The following is a 17755-nucleotide window of genomic DNA, read 5'->3' on the forward strand; positions in this document are numbered from 1 at the left end:
AAAGTTTGATAGAAGATACGGCGTTGAGAAAAGGTAACTACTATTACCATGATCCTTAGGGGCGATCCAGCTGATGTGTGAGCGGTGTGCGACCCCACTTGTATAGATGTTTTGTTCTTGGCTGACGAGCACGGGACCCCGCACCTGCGCGCCTTTGTATGGTACTATACCTGGAGATATTTGGCAGCCATGCAGCAACCCCAGAAGATGGCCTAATCCCTGCTGACGAGGGGTAAATACCCGAAACACGTGTCCAGGGATGGCGAAGATGAAGATATTTGAAAGTTTGATAGAAGATACAGCGTCGAGAAAAGGAAACTACAATTACCATGATCCTTAGGGGCGATCCAGCTGATGTGTGAGCGGTGTGTGACCCCACTTGTATAGACCCCATTGGCTAGTGCTTGCCCACAAGTTATTCCCACCCACTAGTTAGTGCCAGATATAAATGTATTACTTCCAGGCACCCTCTTCAGACCACTTTCTGGACCTGTGGAAGATCCATAGAGGACTGGGTCTACTGTCTGTAGCCTGAGAAGAGCAATGAAGGACTGGACCTGCTCAATCTTTTACCCAGAACAAAGAAATGGATTCAAAGGCTCAGTTTGCGAACCTCCTGTGTGGCTACAGGTAGACAACAAGCTGCAAGAGGCCCTAACAACAAGCTGCAAGTACGCAGCTGACCAGTGGCAACTGGAACTGGCCTGCAACTTCTGCTCCTGGCCTCTGCCTCGCACCATATGAGCCTCTAAGTCCCCCCTGAGATCCTGAGGCTTTAGAAGTGTACTCTTGTGGTTAGTTGGGACTTAAAAAACTGTCAGAATGTAAAATGTTTGACCAGGATGAATCTGGTTGGTGTATCCGACCACTGCTCCATGGCAGTCAGCTTCAAATTACGCCTAGGTCCCTGTCTACCGGAACCATTGACAATCTTTGGCCCTTTGTGCTTTTTCATGCTATTTCTACTTAAAACTTTAAAACTTCAAAACTTCATAACTGCAGTTCTCTTTATTGGATTGTTGTCATATTGCTATCATTTTGTTTAATAAATATCCTCTCTATTTTCTAATTTGGTATTGGATTTTATTGTTTTGCATTTTTGCACTTTATTACTGCTTTGGTACTTTATAAATACTTTACACATCGCCCTCAGTTAAACCTATCTGATCTGTGCCATAGCTACCGGTGAGGGGGCAGGGGTGAGTTTAGGGCAATTGAGAAACATTTAGATTCACCTGAAAAGGGTTTTGATTAATTCTTGAGGTGGATAGTCACCTGCCCCAAATAATAATCCAAAATCTTACAACTTGCATGAACGATTGCTTCCACTCTTAAATTCTCCACAGCTCCCCACCTCTAAGTTGTTGAAGTTCAGTACACAGTGACTTCAAATGTCAAGCACTGCACTCAACAGCTTCCAAGAGGCCATACTACAACCACCACCCACCCAACTGTGTACCCAAAGGATGCCTATGACCCAAAGGTCTATGAAGTGCTATATAAATAAAATATAAAAAGAGTAGCTACTTATTCAACCATCCATAAAGCTCTTTGGACCTCACTTTCAATGTAAAATTACTGTGAATACCGATGCAAAACAGTTCAATTGAATGCAGCAAATACAAAAAACTGGATTTGCTGTTACTAATTCTTTTTGACATTCGTGAAGCACTGTATTTGAAATATTTAGGGTTTCTTTATACATATATCACTCGGCCCCACTTCAGACCTAGGGGTCAATTACAACCGTCGGTTGGAGCCTTTCTGGCCCGCATCTCGGTTTAATTTCCAAACGCCACATTACAATGCTGGCGGTCAGAAATTAAACCAGACGGTCATTTCGGCTGCGGGGTTGGGGAGGGCTTGCATCATGCTGTGATTAACAGGACAGGGTGTAGGCATACCTTGAACTGATGATTAGGCGTTAAACAACCATTCTGCTGCAAGCCCCCACCTCACCCCCCCTTTCAGTCATGTGCGTGAAATGGCAAGTCCATTTAAGGTATTGCACTGGCCATAGAGAGCCAGTGGCAGCAGGTTTTCTTATGTCTGTTTTTTTCAGCACAGGAGCTGCTTTCCTTTGTGTGCCCCATCAACACTAATCACTGCATTTACATAACAGCGAGGGATCCATGGGTGTGAAGGTAGCCCTGCCCAAAGAGCAATGAATAGCAGGGAATGCTACAGCACACCAGGAACTGTATCTGGTTGCGGAAAACGACATGAACAAGGAAGGAAGAGGGAGGGAGGAATGTAAAAAAAGTGAGGTGACAGCTGAAGTTCGACTTGCCACTTTTTTTTAGATAAAAATACCAGATATTTGCTCAGTTTTAAAATGGGCCCTTAGGAATTGTATTTTAACATAAATTCGTGTAAAGTAAAAAATATGATGATTTCTTGAGGTAATGGGTTTACCTATTGATGAACCACCTACAATTTCAATCGAATCACCTCTTTTAATGCTGGGAAGCACTCAGATAAAGAGAGATGAACTAACCATTAGCCTGAAATTTAGTTTAAATAGCTGCCGTGCAGAATTTACAGGGCACAGTCACATACACAAGCACACAGTCACACATACACACACATGCATGCACACACACACACTTTCACATCTTGGAAATAGTTTTGTACTTTTGAAGTGAAAAAATTGTTTATGCTTTTGTTTACTGGGAACAATATCAATCTTCATTTAGCAAGTTTTTTGTGTTTTTTTGCATCTTTATTTAAAACTACAGTCCTCAACAGTAAGTGTGTTCTATCAACACAAAGAATGAAATATTGGGCAAGAAATACTGGCCAGGTGGCAAATGTAGGGTATGGGCACATCATGGAGGAGAGAAGATGAGGCAAGTGGAGGAAAAAACAGCGATAAAATGTAAGGGATTTGTGGAGAAAGTAAGCTAGAGGTGTCAGTAAGGGGGGCAGAACCAGGGAGAGAAGGTTGGAGGCTGGGTAGAAATGAAAGGTGAATCGAGAACGGAGAAGAGGTGTAGATGTAAAGATACTGAACCAGCAAGAGACAGGAAGAGCCTGGCCATAGAGAAAAGGGCAGAGGCAGTGCTTTAAATTGGCCGGTACTCACAGGTACTGAGTACTGGCACTTCTTATTGTTATCACTGTTAATACCGACACTTCGCTATTGCCTAGCAGAGTACCAGTACTCATGAAAAGTAAGCTAATTGGCTGCTGGTGAGCACTAGGCTGTCCCAGAAGAAACAGCCTCTGATAGCCAAGGCGCTTCTGTAGTCCTTAGCTCAGCCGCTTTTGTGTACATGATTCAGAAAAGGGGGTGGTGATGAACAGAGTGTCTGAATTAAGCAGACCACTCTTACCCAGTCCAAAGATCAGGGCTTGATCCATCACCGTTATTTAGCTCACTGCACCATCCCAGCTCAGAACCTGGCTATATGCAAATTAGTCTGTCCCTGGCCCAGTGCATCATGGGAACAGGGCAGACCAAACTACCAAGCCAATTCTTCACCAGAAAGGAGACAAGCTTCCGGGGACCGGTTTCTGGCATTTCAGCCGTCGTCGGCCCGGCTTGCTTGAATCCTGATGGTGCAGTGAGCAAGGGACTCATGTCTGAGTATACCCTGCCACACCTATAGTGGCCAAAAACGATTCAGAAAAGGGGGTGGTGATGAACAGAGTGTCTGAATTTTGTGTACATGTCTGCTTGTTTCTTTGTGTGTGTGCACGCTTGAGGATAAACAGCATTGTGTCAAACAACAAATAACGGTATGACAGTAAGAAGTTGCAAATATTATAAAAATAGGACATTAACATATGCTGTTTGGCTTTCATTTTGTGTAATGATGTAACCTGTTTTGTTAACATAAATGCATTTCCGTTGTGTTTTGATATGCGCTGCAACTAGTATAGGAGTCATTATGTATCATCAAATCTTGGCCTTAGCCCCGCACATTGCCCCGCCCACTTGTCACACCTCTAGTTCACTTTAATGAGTACCTGCATTTATTTTTCCCCATTTAAACCACTGTGTATAGTACATCACACATTCAACAATAAGGGACCACAACTATTGCAACATCACATAAGTCCCTATTGTCCAGGCAGATCATTGTGCTCTGCAACTCAAGGTTTGTTTACTGTCTCCCAAAATCAAGAAAAAAGCCAGGAATGGATGACGTTAGTTTTCATATCTAGTCTCTAAACTATGGAACACCCTACCAGTAGCAATAAGGAAGAACAAGGAGGAACTGAGTTTCTGGAAACAGCTTAAGACATTTCTTTTGATCTAACATGTACTTTGTAGAGCCTGACAAGACCTAGAGTGCTGGAAGGCTGTTGGGTCGCCATGCTCTACAGAATGTCAAGAATATAATATAATACAGTGATATATATATATTTTTTTTAAGTAAGGGTGAGCAGGAAGGATGCGGGTGCGAGAAAGAAGGACAAGCAACAGCACTGGGACAAGGGAGGGTGGGGAATGTGGAGGCACATGGACAAAAGACAATGGTAGGTGGACAAGGATACACACACAACTAAGGTCGTGCACAGATAAAGCACACAGACAACCGAGGGTGGGCGGGTAGTACTGTAGAAGCACGCACTCAATGGTAGGTGGGCGGATGGGGATGAGAAAGCACAAAGACAATGGAGGGCAGTCCAGATGGGGATAGGAAAGCACACAGACAAGGAAGGCATGCAGGGAGATGGGAATGAGGAATAACTTGGAAAATGAAGGGTGGGTGGGCAGGCATGAGGAAGCAAATGGACAATGGAGGGTGGGTGAGCATAGGCATGCACACAGACAACTAAGAGAGGGCGGGGATGGGGATTGTGATGCTCATGGACAACGGAGTGCGGGCATGAGGATGGGGAAGCACACAGACAAGGCAGGGTGGGCAGGGGATGCACACGGACATCGGAGGGTGGGCAGGGATGGGGAAGCACAAGGACAACTGAGAGTGGGTGGGATGTGTAAGTCCTTGAACAACAGAGGGCAGCGGCGAAGCAGAAGCACATAAACAACAAAGAGCGGGTGGGGATGGGGAGCAAACAGTCAATGGATGGCAAATGTGAGAGGGAAGCACATGGATGACATACGGCAGACAGGGATGGAGAAGCACGTGGGCAAAAGAAGCGGGTGAATGGCTATGGTGAAGCATATGGACAATGGATGGGCTGGTGGGGATGAGTAAGAACATGAACAAAGGATGGCGTGCGGGTGGGAATGGGAAACCACACATACACGGAAGCTGAGCAGACTGAGTTTGGAAAGCGCACAGACAACAGCGGGTGGCCAGAGGTGCAGAAGCACATGGGCAGTCGAAGGTGGGTAGTGATACAGAAGTACATAGACAAAGAAGGGTGAGGGGGGAGGAGAGGAAGCACTCAGATAATGGAGGGAGGTTGGGGATGGAGATGCACATGGACATTCGATGGCAGAACGAAGGGCAGCCAGGCAGGGACTGAGGAGCCCAAGGTGGGCAAGCAGGTGCAGGGAAGAACACAGATAATGGTTGGGGTTGGGGAAGCAGGAACGGCAACAGAAGGAGGGAAGGTGAGGGGAGAAACACACGGATGAGGAAGAGGAACATGAAGTACAAAGGGGAGAGAGTTGGAAAACACATGCACTCTTGTAGAGTGCCTAACCCAAAAAAACAAGCATTTGCAATGCAATAGGTCTTGCATTAGGAAAGTTTGAGCTATTGGTATTGTAAATGACAAATTTTTTATGTATGTGTTAGTTTTTAAAAAAGCGAAATTAATAGCTTTGTCATTTACAATGCCAATAGTTATACCTTTCGCAAATGTGACACCTATAGCATTTGTAATGCAATATGTGTTGTATTTAAGTGACTTAGATGTATTGATACTACAAATAACAGTGGCTTTTAAATTTTTTTAATAAATAATACTTAAATAGCTTCAACTTTTGTAAATAACTTTTGTGAATATTATGTTCAGTGTATTTTATTGTGATGAAAATCCAAGAACAGAAGTGAAATATTAACATCTTTTTGTGACATTTGTAATAAAGCTTGAAACATTGAGAGAACATATTTGAACCAGTTGTTGTTGAATGGTTGCACAGATTGATGCTGTGATAGCGCAGAGTGATGTTGTGGTGGCGACGAGTGATAAAGATTGTTGAAAATATGTAGGTTAATCTTGCCAAGGCAATGGAAAAAAAGCTGCTGTATTTTTCATAGTGCGCAGAATCTGAACATCCTACATGGCATGCTGAATTATTTTGCGTGATCTGGAAGAGTGCTGTGAATGGTATGAGTGGTTCTGCTGTGTGTGTTGCTGCAGAACGTCTCTCGTGCAGGCAGAGGAAGTAACAGCACACAGCCAACCAAAAGGTACTTCTCCTCATCATCACACTTTACCTTAATATAATCATGTAAGGCACCTGACGCTGCACTTAGTATAGAAAAATGAAAGTGCGCGCTAAGTATGTAGAAGTTAAAGCGCAAGTTGCATGCAGCTATGAAAGGATCTAATGATCGTAATGGCCGCATCCTGTTACACTGCCCTAAAACAAAATATAGTGTAATAAAAAAGGAACAAGCGCTAAAGTGACATGAAAGCAGGCGCCCATGTAGATAGAAACTGTGAAACTTCACAATGAGAATTGTGACACGCCCGGGCAAAAGCGGATTCTGTTATCTTCCGGTGTTGGAGGAAAATGCATTAATCAGAAGAACGTGGAAAAAGACTGATAACAGACCCCAGACCAACTTCTCACCATCCGGGGGGGGGGCGGGGGACTAGTGAGGACTGTCATGAAAGAGCCTTATAAAACATGCGCCAAACACGACAGGCAGCACAGGCTCGAAAACTCTTATTTTTGAGGGGAAAACAGGCAGTGTTCAGAAACCCTCACAAAGCGAGGCACATCACCATGCATGCCGATATTTAAAAAAGAATCTTCCAAAACACATGCAATTGCGTAAAAGACTAAGATGAATATTGATGCTCCCCCTTAACTCATGCTCTTAAAATGCAAGAAATGAACATTCCCACCACCAAACGGAACCAGCATTGTTAGTATCGTGAAATGGGTGCCCTGGAAAGCAAAACAAGAGCACTCTAATCTATGAATCCAGACGAAACGAGCGCAGACATATTTGTAACACTTCAAAAGCTCAGCAGTCAATTAGGTGAAGGTTTGCAAGCGGCGCTTGAGTGTGACCTCATGCTTATTGAATTATGAAAGCGCTTTGGCAGCTCGCGCTGGAGGTTTCCACCACTCAGACCAGAGTTGGAGATATTTATTATAGCGCCTCGATTAAATGAACAGCCATTAGAACCCGAACAGCAATTATTTTAAAATAAAATGCACATGAGAAATGTAAAAATAGGGACACTGGATACATGAAACAACAGAGAATATTACCTTAAAAGGGCTTTTGAACAATTCTAAGTTAGGATTCATGACCTGGGATGCATTCTTCAGCCACAGTGGCTCACTTTCTAACAAGCTCTTGGCATTGCTGTGATTAGGGGGGGAGGAGAAATGCGGCTCGGGAGTAAATGGTAACGAGCGCGTGAATGGGAAGATCGGCCGTGGGAGGTGAGAGGGGAAGTCAAGGGGAAGTCGAAGAGTGCATAGTGCAGGCGGGGGCGGAGAGCGGAGCCTTTGAAGTGTGTGAGGCACTGAGAGACAGATGGTGGTTTGTGACGTAGCTGGTTTGTGAACGTACACGGACGACATGCACTGTGGCAAATCCGCCGTTGGTTTCAAAGCTTATTTGGCCCTCAATACTCACGTCCATTTATCACTTTAGTGATAAATAGTCGAGACCTAAAAAAAAAAACATCTGCAACAGTGCTTAATTGGTGCCAGCAGTTTTCGGGGCTCAGCACCGGCACTGAATTGATTTCCGGTGGTCGGCACCGACACTTATTTTTGACACCACATTTATGACAGTGTGTCACATGGTGGCGGTGCTCATCTAATTTAGAGAGGAGAAGAACAACAGTTGTTTATGAATACAAGAAACATACAAAAATTACTAATACCTGCCTCCCCAGCCATTCCTTTAGGGTTGGGGACCTGGAATAATCTGAACTGACGCACTTGCAGGTGAGAGAAATGGTTAGTAGTTGTTTTGGTACCATCACTGGCAGGGCTTTAAGTGAGATGAAAAATCTGGGGGTCTCTCAAAGGGTGTGTCCAGTGAAATTAAGAGTGTGGCTTAAAACACATAAGTTAAAAATCTGTGCTTGGCATAGTGCACCGCCCGATTTGCTGTTTCTGTCATTGCATCCAGATATATGATACAACAAGTAACATCATACCTACAACAAATCAGGATTATTGACTTTGTCAATGGTTGTTACTTGCATGAGATAAATAAGCAACAACTATGGCTTGTATATAATATTGAAAAAGCTTCCACGTAAAGCCCTGGTGACACCACGATGATGTTGCTACTCCTGAGTTTCAAAAAGAGAAGGGAAATCCAGAGAGAGAATTACTCTCTTTAAAGGATTTCCCTTCCCCTACAACGCTCACCTGAAATGAGGTCATGTCGTAACTTCTCCACTAGTGAGCAGTGTGAGCATGCGCACATGTTGTGCCTGCTGTCACTGCAGTCCGGGGAAAAAACGGACCGCCTGTGCCAGGGCACAAAACAGAGCCTGATAGAGACCTGTTTCGAGGACCCCTTTAAAAAATTGCCGGTGCTGAGCACCGGTGAGACCCGGCCCACTTAAAGCCCTGGTCATTGGCAGCAAGGACAGGGCAGTGGGTGGTGCAAGCTGCAGTGGCCTCCTGGTCAGGGCCCTGGCACTTATTATTTTACAAATGAAGCACTGATTCTGAAAATGTATAGAAGAAAAAAATTCCAGCTATTCACACTTTGAGGCAACTTTTCAGAAATGCCTTGATTATCCTGACAGATAACAAAATGATAAAGAAAAAGCAAGAATTGCCGTGTAGAAAAAAAATCCACCTAGGCCCTTTTAGAGAATGGGTTCATAGAAATACCATTATGAAGCCTGACCCTGGCTCTGGTATAAATAATGCATGGGAAGTTGTTTTGCTGCTTAAAGTCATTACCTGTTAATGAGTTTCTTGCTGTAGCATCCGCTCCCATTGGTCATGGCCCCATTGCCACTTTAGCTACCATGCAATGAATTCACTGGTTCTACTTTTTACATAATTCGCCCATCTAGAGGAAAATGCAGCAGAGGGACGCTGAAAGAGAAATGGCATCCATTTTAGGGAGACTTTGTTAATAATAAAGAAAATGGTTCGCACGCCTCTGAGACCACCGTTAGATTCGTACTCCAAATCTAAGATGCTGGGGATAAGGTAAATTTGACGAAAAACCGAAATCTTCTCGGTGTTGGTTGCAGGAGTGCTCCGACCTTGCCTCAAATGAATCAGCAGCCATGGAAAGGAGCAGAAAAGAATATTAGACCAGAAGTGCATTACCTCAAAGTGCATTAGCATGCAGGGTCCTTTTCGTGAAATAGAGAAGGGACAACTGGCGCCCTGCTCGTTTTATAGCTTCTGATTGCCTGCCATCCAGCAGGACTTTGGATGGTGCCCGTTGTAGAACGGAAATACATTCCATAACTCCGTGAACGAAGAATAAACTGATTTCTGGCAAATGCAATGAGCAAACTTTGTAGTTGTACGGAGGGAATTTGCATTATTGCACCGTAACTAAGGAGTTGTATAAAGTAGTATTTCCTTGCACCCCAGGTACACAAGTGTGTGGATTTGTGAAGAGCATCAATCATTTTTTTCTATTACCACATTCTGCAGTTTTCTTCAGATCCAATATTGCAGAGTTCTATCATTGTTGTGTTGTTATTATTTATTGAAAATCGTGACAATGAGTCATGGGTACAATATAGAGTACACAAATGTAAAATAAGGTGGCGGGAAGTAAGCTAAGGGGGGAAATCGCTCATTGCATAGAATACAGCCAGTAACCTAATAGGAAACAAACATTGGTAATGAAGAGGAGCGGGCCTTACTATCCCGCTTAGAGCAGCACCGCAAGAAAAGCAGCCAGCAGGTAGGATGCAAGGTCCCGGGGGATGGGGAGGGGAGGGGGCAAGGCAAGGAGGGGGGAATACTTCTCGTGGCATAGGCAAAAAGCGGCCATAGTAGAAGGAGGAGGTGGTGTGTGGACCGCAGAATAGGACAGGCCTGTACTTTTTGACAAGATTTGTCCAAGGGGAAGGGGGGAGGCGTGAATGAGAAAAAGAGAGTAAGAGCGAGATAGGAGGAGGGAGGTAAAGAAGAAACGGGTAAGGAAAAAAGAGAAGAAAATTGGAGAGGGATAGGTGGTGAAACGAGGGACCAGAAATGAGGAAGAGCAGGGATAGTGTGCGCCATTGGAGAAAAGGATGGGGGTTTCTGGGGCAAAGTGGCTGCACCTGGGTTCCACGACACAAGCTGCCAGATGCATTATGAAGCGTTGCGGAGGAAAGGCACCCGTGTCTGCATGAATATCTCAGACTGATCTTGAAGAATATAAATGGCACGTTCGTGGGCTGCCGTCTGAATCATTGCCACTAGGCAGTCCAGTGTGAAGGAGGCATGGGGGAGTGCCATTGGAGGAGGATACCAATTTTGGCTGCCGCCAGGGTCTTGTGGATGAGACGGCCTTGGGGTCGAGAGAAGTCTGGAGAGTCCCCCATGTCATGCAGGAGAATCAGAGTGTGGAGGAGAGGGGTTCTGAGTGTCAGGGATTCCCCCAGCATGGTCCCAACTGCCACCCAAAAGGGCTTGATCGAGGGGCATTCGTAGAGAATGTGCACAAGGTCACAGCGGGTGGCCGGGCACCACCAACAATTTGCATGAGGTAGCATACCTGCCCTGCGCAGTTTTGCTGGAGACCAGTGCCACTCGTGCAATGTCTTGAATCAATCAATCAATCAATCATGGCATTTGAATAGCACGCTACTCACCCGGAGGGGTCTCAAGGCGCTGGGGGGGGTGTGGGTGGGGGGGGCTGCTACTGCTCAAAGAGCCAGGTCTTGAGTTGCTTCCTGAAGGATAGGTGGTCCTGGGTCAGCCGGAGGTGGATGGGGAGAGAGTTCCAAGTCTTGGCTGTCAGGTAGGAGAAGGATCTTCCTCCGGTGGTAGCTCTGCGGATGCGTGGAACGGCGACGAGAGCGAGGCTGGTGGATCGCAGCTGGCGAGTGGAAGTGTAGAAGGTCAGGCGGTTCTTGAGGTACCTGGGGCCCAGGTCGTGGAGAGCCTTGTGTGCGTGGGTGAGGAGTCTGAACGTGATCCTCTTGCTGACGGGGAACCAGTGCAGGTCTCTCAGGTGTCCGGAGATGTGGCTGCGTCGGGGGATGTTCAGGATGAGTCGTGCGGAGGCGTTCTGGATGCGTTGGAGTCTTTTCTGAAGTTTGGCTGTGGTTCCGGCGTAGAGGGTGTTTCCGTAGTCCAGTTGGCTGGTGACGAGTGCCTGGGTGACCGTCTTCCTGGTTTCGGTGGGGATCCATCAGAAGATCTTTTACAGCATACGCAGGGTGTTGAAGCACGACAACGAGACAGCGTTGACTTGTCTGGTCATCGAGAGGGAGGAGTCCGGGATGAAGCCCAGGTTCCGTGCGTGGTCCATTGGCTTGGGAGCGGTGCCCAGGGCAGGGGGCCACCAGGAGTCGTCCCAGGCGGAGGGCGATGATCCCAGGATGAGGACTTCCGTCTTGTCTGAGTTCAGTTTCAGGGGGCTGTTCTTCATCCATTCGGCGACGTCTTTCATCCCTTCGTCTAGGCTGGTTCTGGCGGTGGCGGGGTCGTTTGTGAGGGAGAGGATCAGCTGGGTGTCGTCGGTGTAGGAGATAATGTTGAGGTTGTGTTGGCGTGCGATGGCTGCGAGGGGGCTCATGTAGACATTGAAGAGGGTCGGGCTGAGTGATGATCTTTGTGGTACGCCGCAGATGACTTCGGTGGCCTCGGATCTGAACGGGGGGAGGCGGACCCTCTGGGTTCTTCCGGTGAGGAACGAGATGATCCAATCCAGTGCCTTCTCCTGGATTCCGATGTTGTTGAGGCGCTGCACTAGGGTGCGGTGGCAGACCGTATCGAACGCTGCGGAGAGGTCCCGGAGGATGAGGGCAGCTGTTTCCCCGTTGTCGAGCAGGGATCTGATGTCGTCTGTGGCTGCGATGAGGGCGGTCTCGGTGCTGTGGTTGGCTCGGAAGCCGGACTGCGAGTGGTCGAGGGATCCGTTTGTCTCGAGGAAGGCAGCAAGCTGTCTGTTGACGGTCTTCTCGATGACCTTGGCAGGAAAAGGGAGGAGCGAGATGGGACGGTAGTTCTTGAGGTCGGAGGGGTCCGCTGTTGGTTTCTTCAGGAGGGCGCTGATCTCGGCGTGCTTCCAGCTTTCCGGGAAGGTGGCGGGGTTGAAGGAGGTGTTGATGATGTCCCGGAGTTGGGGTGCGATGATGGAGTCGGCTTTGTTGAAGACGTGGTGGGGGCAGGGGTCGGTTGGTTATCCGAAGTGGATGATGTTCATCACGCGGGTGGTGTCTTCGGTGCTGATCGGTGTCCAGGTGCGGAGGGTGGTGGTGGGGGTCGTTGGCTCGGTGGTTGGGTGCGTGGTCTGTGCACCGAAGCTGTTGTGTATGTCTGCGATCTTGCTGTGAAAGAACGAGGCGAGTGAGTCGCAGAGGTCTTGCGAGGGAGTGATGTCGTTGTTTCCGGCGCTGGGGTTGGAGAGCTCTTTGACGATGCTGAAGAGTTCCTTGCTGTTGTGGGCGTTGTTGTCCAGTCGTTCCTTAAATGCTGTCTTCTTGGTGGTGCGGATCAGCTGGTGGTGTTTGCGGGTGGCGTGCTTGAGGGCAGTCATTTTGTCTGTGGTCTGGTTGTTTCTCCAGGCTTTTTCGAGGGTACAGCAGGTCTTCTTGGAGTTCTTGAGTTCGTCGGTGAACCAGGAGGCTTTTTTGCTGCTGGGTCTGCTGGGGGGGTCTTCAGTGGTGCGAGGATGTCTGCGCAGTTGGTGATCCACTGTGTGAGGTTGCTGGCTGCTTCGTTGGGGTCCGTTGTGCTGGCGGGAGGGTTCTGGCTGAGGGAGGTGGTGATCTGGTCAGCGCTGATCTTGGTCCAGCTCCTGCGAGGGGCCTGTTGCGGGTGGTGGTGGGTCGTGGTTCTTCTGAAGCTGAAGTGGACGCAGCTGTGGTCCGTCCAATGAAGTCCGGTGGAGTGGCTGAAGGAGATGTGCTTGCTGGAGGAGAAGACGGGGTCAAGCGTGTGGCCGGCGTAGTGGGTGGGGGTGTTCACCAGTTGCTTGAGTCCAAGGTTGGTGAGGTTGTCCAGCAGGGTGGTGGAGTTGGTGTTGTTGTTGTTATCCAAGTGGAAGTTGAAGTCCCCTAGGAGGATGTAGTCAGCCGAGGGGAGGGCGTGAGGGCTGATGAAGTCTGCGATGTCTTCGCTGAATTGTGTGTGTGGTCCCGGGGGTCTGTAGATGAGGGTGCCTCTGAGGGTGGTCTTGGGATCGGTGTGTATCTGGAAGTGGAGGTGTTCGGCAGCGGTGAGGGTGTCGTCGGAGTTGGTCGTGATGCGGATGGTGTTCTTGTGTACGATGGCGATGCCTCCTCCGGTCTGGTTGGCGCGGTCCCTCCTGGTGATCTTGTAACCGTCCGGGATGGCGATGGCGATGTCGGGGGCTGAGGAGGCGTTCATCCAGGTTTCCGTGAGGAAGGCGACGTCTGGTGGAGTTGTGTCAAGGAGGTTCCCGAGTTCCACGGCGTGTCTGTGGATGGAGCGGGTGTTGAGCAGGATGCACTTGAGGTGGTTGTTGCTGGTGCTCGGCTCGGCGGGTGCGGTGCAGGTTCGCGGGCAGGTGTACCGGCAGGCTTTGCAGGTGAAGGGTCCGTGGGTGCGTTTCGGGGTGGCTCGGTAGCAGGCGGAGTTCCGGCCGGCATTGAGTGCGTTGAGGGTGGCGGCATCGTAGGTCCGTCGGGTGGTCTTGCATCGGCGGGGGCCAGGGGTCCTGGCACTGGCTGGTGGCCAGGCGCGGACGGGCGCAGACGGGTTTGCCTTTAGCGCGCCTTTGGTGCACAATCGGCGCACCCGCTGTGCGCGTACGCCGTGCGGCCTCCATATGAGGGGCTCAGGGAGGGAAGAGCAGCTGGGAGGCAGGAGCCGGGTGGCGAATGGGAGCGGCGGGGGGCAGGGCCGCAGGTAGCTGCGACGGGAAGCGGGAGGGCACGGAAGGCAAGGGGGAGCGAGGAGAACAAAAAACAGGATACAGAGGCAAAATGGGAACGAGGGGATCAGCAGAATACAGAGGCAAAAGGGGACCGAGGGGAGCAAAACCAAACAGAATACAGAGGCAAAAAGGGGAGCCGGGAAAAAACGGCAAGTACAGGCACAAGGAACGAAAAATACAGTGAAAGCAATCCAGAGAAACAGAGGTGGCAGCACACAGCATGGGGAGGACCACGCAGTGGCTAGGGGGCGACCTACCTGGTGGCAGGGTCAAGGGTCGCTTGAAGAGACAGAATTTCAGATGGGCCTCCCATGTACCCCTGTCAAGAGCATCCAGGATGCTGCCCAGTCTTCCTCTTCAAATTTCACCCGTAATCGGGATTGCCATTCGGTGTGGAGGTTGTTGAGGCGAGGGTGCGAAAATAGGTGGCAAGTAATGAGTTTGTAGAACCCCAACACCACTCCTCGGAAGCGGCCCCAAGTTTAATGGTAGGAGGACACCAAAGGCAAGGTCTTTAGGGTCCATTGCCGGGGCCCCCAGGCTGCACCAGAGGCAGTGCTTCAGCTGAAGGTGCCGTCATACCCGTTGGGGCGGGAGGCTAAACTCTTCGTGCAATCGACTAAATGACTTGAATTCCCCCTCCTCTACAACCTGATCTAGGCTGTGAATGCTCTCCGCACACCACTGTTCCTAATGGAGTGGCTTTCCAACAACATGCAGTCAGTCATTGCCCCACAGGGGTGCTTGTACATGAAGGCGGGGGTCCACATTAAAGAGGCAATGTGTCCGGTGTCAGGTTCTTTGCATAGCTTGTAGTGTTGGATTAGCAGTACGAGGCTGAGGAGGCTCTATCCCTATACAGAGAGTTTAGCCCATGATGGCTGGAAAGTAGCGAACTTTCCACATCGTTCTATGGCGGCGAGTCAGGTGAATCACATACGCCATTTGTGAGAGGTGGAGAGTCAGAGCATAGTGTTTTACTGATGGGAGGCCCAGGCCACCGCACAAGCAGTGCACCAGGAGCTTAGCGTATGTCAAGCGAGGGCAGGAGGATCCCCACACAACGGCACTAAATCCCAATGCCCACAAAATACAAGGTCGCTAAGGGTAAAAGGAGAGGAAGCATACCTAGTGTGTACATAAACCGTAGGAGTGTGACCGTCCGTATCACCTGAGTTCTATCATTTTTTAATAAGGAGTGTAACAAATAATGCAGCTTGACCTGCCAGAATTTAATTCCTTGGTGAAGCACGGGTAATCTTAACTCAACAGAGTAGTTCTTGGTTGTTTAGTGGAATAGAAGACGTGGACCAGTCATTCCGTGGAAGCATGAAATGCATCTGGTTTGATGTCTGGCATGTCGGCAAGGCAATGGCACACAGATCTGTGCATAAGGCCTGCATGAAGGGGAGCAGCTATAGATGGGAAATGCCGCATTGAGAGAGACAAGCTAAATACACTCGGAAGGGAGAGCGCAGACCACTCACCGTTTGTAAGATTTAAGGAGGATTGGGTGGGAGTTGCTCACTTGGGGAATAACCCACAAGCCATTCTTCTAATCCAACCAGGCAATGAGTGGGGAAGCTGTTGGACCAGGGAACAGGGCTCATAACTCATATGTAAAGAAACACACATTGCATAGAATTGTGGTAAATAAAACATTACCCTGTCATAATTTCTATACATTAATAAGGAATAAGGATAGCTCATAAAATGAGAGGCAGAGTCCGTGGTGTCCGATTCAAAAGGGCTTTAATACAATGACTCGAGTCAATGGAGAATCGGGTTCCATCACCACTAAGGTTCAGGAAGGGTCGTCATCTAAAGTTTTATTCACATAACACATTATATATAGTAAAACCATACAATTGCAATGAATAGAGAGGGCGGAACGCTCCAGGCGGAGTAAGTGAAAGAGAGAGAGATAAGAACACATGGGCGTGAAAAAGGCGTGTAAAAAGGCGTATACGTGGGTGTTCACTTAATGAGTCATAGGTGTGTCATAGGTGGGTGGATGCATAGAGGAGGTCTGCAGGGTCAGCAGGAACCTTTACCCTACTTGTGCGTGCAAAACTGGTCATGACGTGAGATTGACGTGTAACTTGGGAGAGCTGGGGGGTGCTGACTTTAGCACTAGTAGAGGAGTCTGGGATGTCAGAACGACCTGCACCTTTGGTATATCTGATATCTTGTGTTTGGAGGATGTATTGTCTGAAGTAAAGGTCTCTCGAGCAAAGGCTGTTCATCACTAAATGCTAGTGTGTGCATATATTTCTTCGTGCATTGCGTGGGGCCATGGGCCTTCTATAGCAACGGGTTCAGTAAATCACTGGAATGGAGACAGGAAGGCTAGGCCCTATATTCTGCAGGCGGAATATGTTTACCCCTTTCACTAGACTGGAATGTGTTTTTGCGGAGCTGAGTAGATAACTGTTGGCAAAATACCGTCTTGGCAGGCATGCCAGGCCGGGCACCTCTCGGCTGAGCAGGGAGTAAGGGAAAGGTCAGGGATGCATACCTAAACTGCAGCTTTCAGAGTCAGAAGAGGCTCGGAGCCTGAATTCAGGGCCTGGCTCGGCTGGGCCACAAAAACGTGTGCTTCTCGACCTTTAAACGTGAACCAGGTAAATGCATTGACAACGTATGCCTCAGTGCAGAATTAACGTTTCATTCATGGAAGGCCTTAATAACTGACATGCTAACATTAGACCGAAATGCAGGTGCATTATTATTACAGGCACGGTATGGGAATTTCATGATAACATGGACATACATGGGGCATAGGTACACGGATAGGGTGCGAGTGGGGGACACACTGGCCACATAATATTTTCTGTTTCCTCATTCCCTCCTTGTCCCCTACTGTGCCCTTCAGGACACATCTATATTCATGAGACCATCTATTTGTTCGTATAGCATCATTTGCTCGTCTTTTTTCATTTGTGCACGGGAACATGGACGTGGACGGGGAATACAGGTAGTGGCACACAAGCCGCAAATCGCTGGGCCACATTGCAGACAGAGACAGCAACTAAATACTATGAGCAGTATTATTCCTAGAATGACAGTACTGTCTAACCCCATCCTGCTATTATACTCCAGAGCCAGCCGGACCAAGACCATGGGTCCTGATGCATTTCACGGGCTATCTTATGGAGTCTGGTTATTGCTCCATGCACTGATGGTGCGTTATTTGGAATAAACACACAACAACTGGAGCCGATCACTCTACAAGCTCCGCCCCTATCGGCCAGGATGACGTCAAGAACAAGGCGGTTCTGAAGAACAACAAGTCTCATAGCAGACTGCTCTTCTGTTAAGTTTCCTAAGGCAAAAGTAGTCTCATTCACTACTGCTTCCAGTGTTCTTGTTAACCTGCGTATCAATTTACTATTTTGGACGGGACCTACGAACCAGAAATATCCTCTAATATAATCCTTATACTGTTCCCACGCTGACTCAGTCTGATCGACAACCGGAGACTCAGTCTCCCTCCTGTGCCTACATGTACGAGTCGTGAGTCTCGATGATAATGGGATGGGGCTAGAAAAACAGGTGGCAGTAGGAACGCAATATAACACGTTCCACCC

The sequence above is a fragment of the Lissotriton vulgaris genome, chromosome 7, assembly GCF_964263255.1.
Source record: "Lissotriton vulgaris chromosome 7, aLisVul1.2, whole genome shotgun sequence".
Classification (NCBI taxonomy): domain Eukaryota; kingdom Metazoa; phylum Chordata; class Amphibia; order Caudata; family Salamandridae; genus Lissotriton; species Lissotriton vulgaris.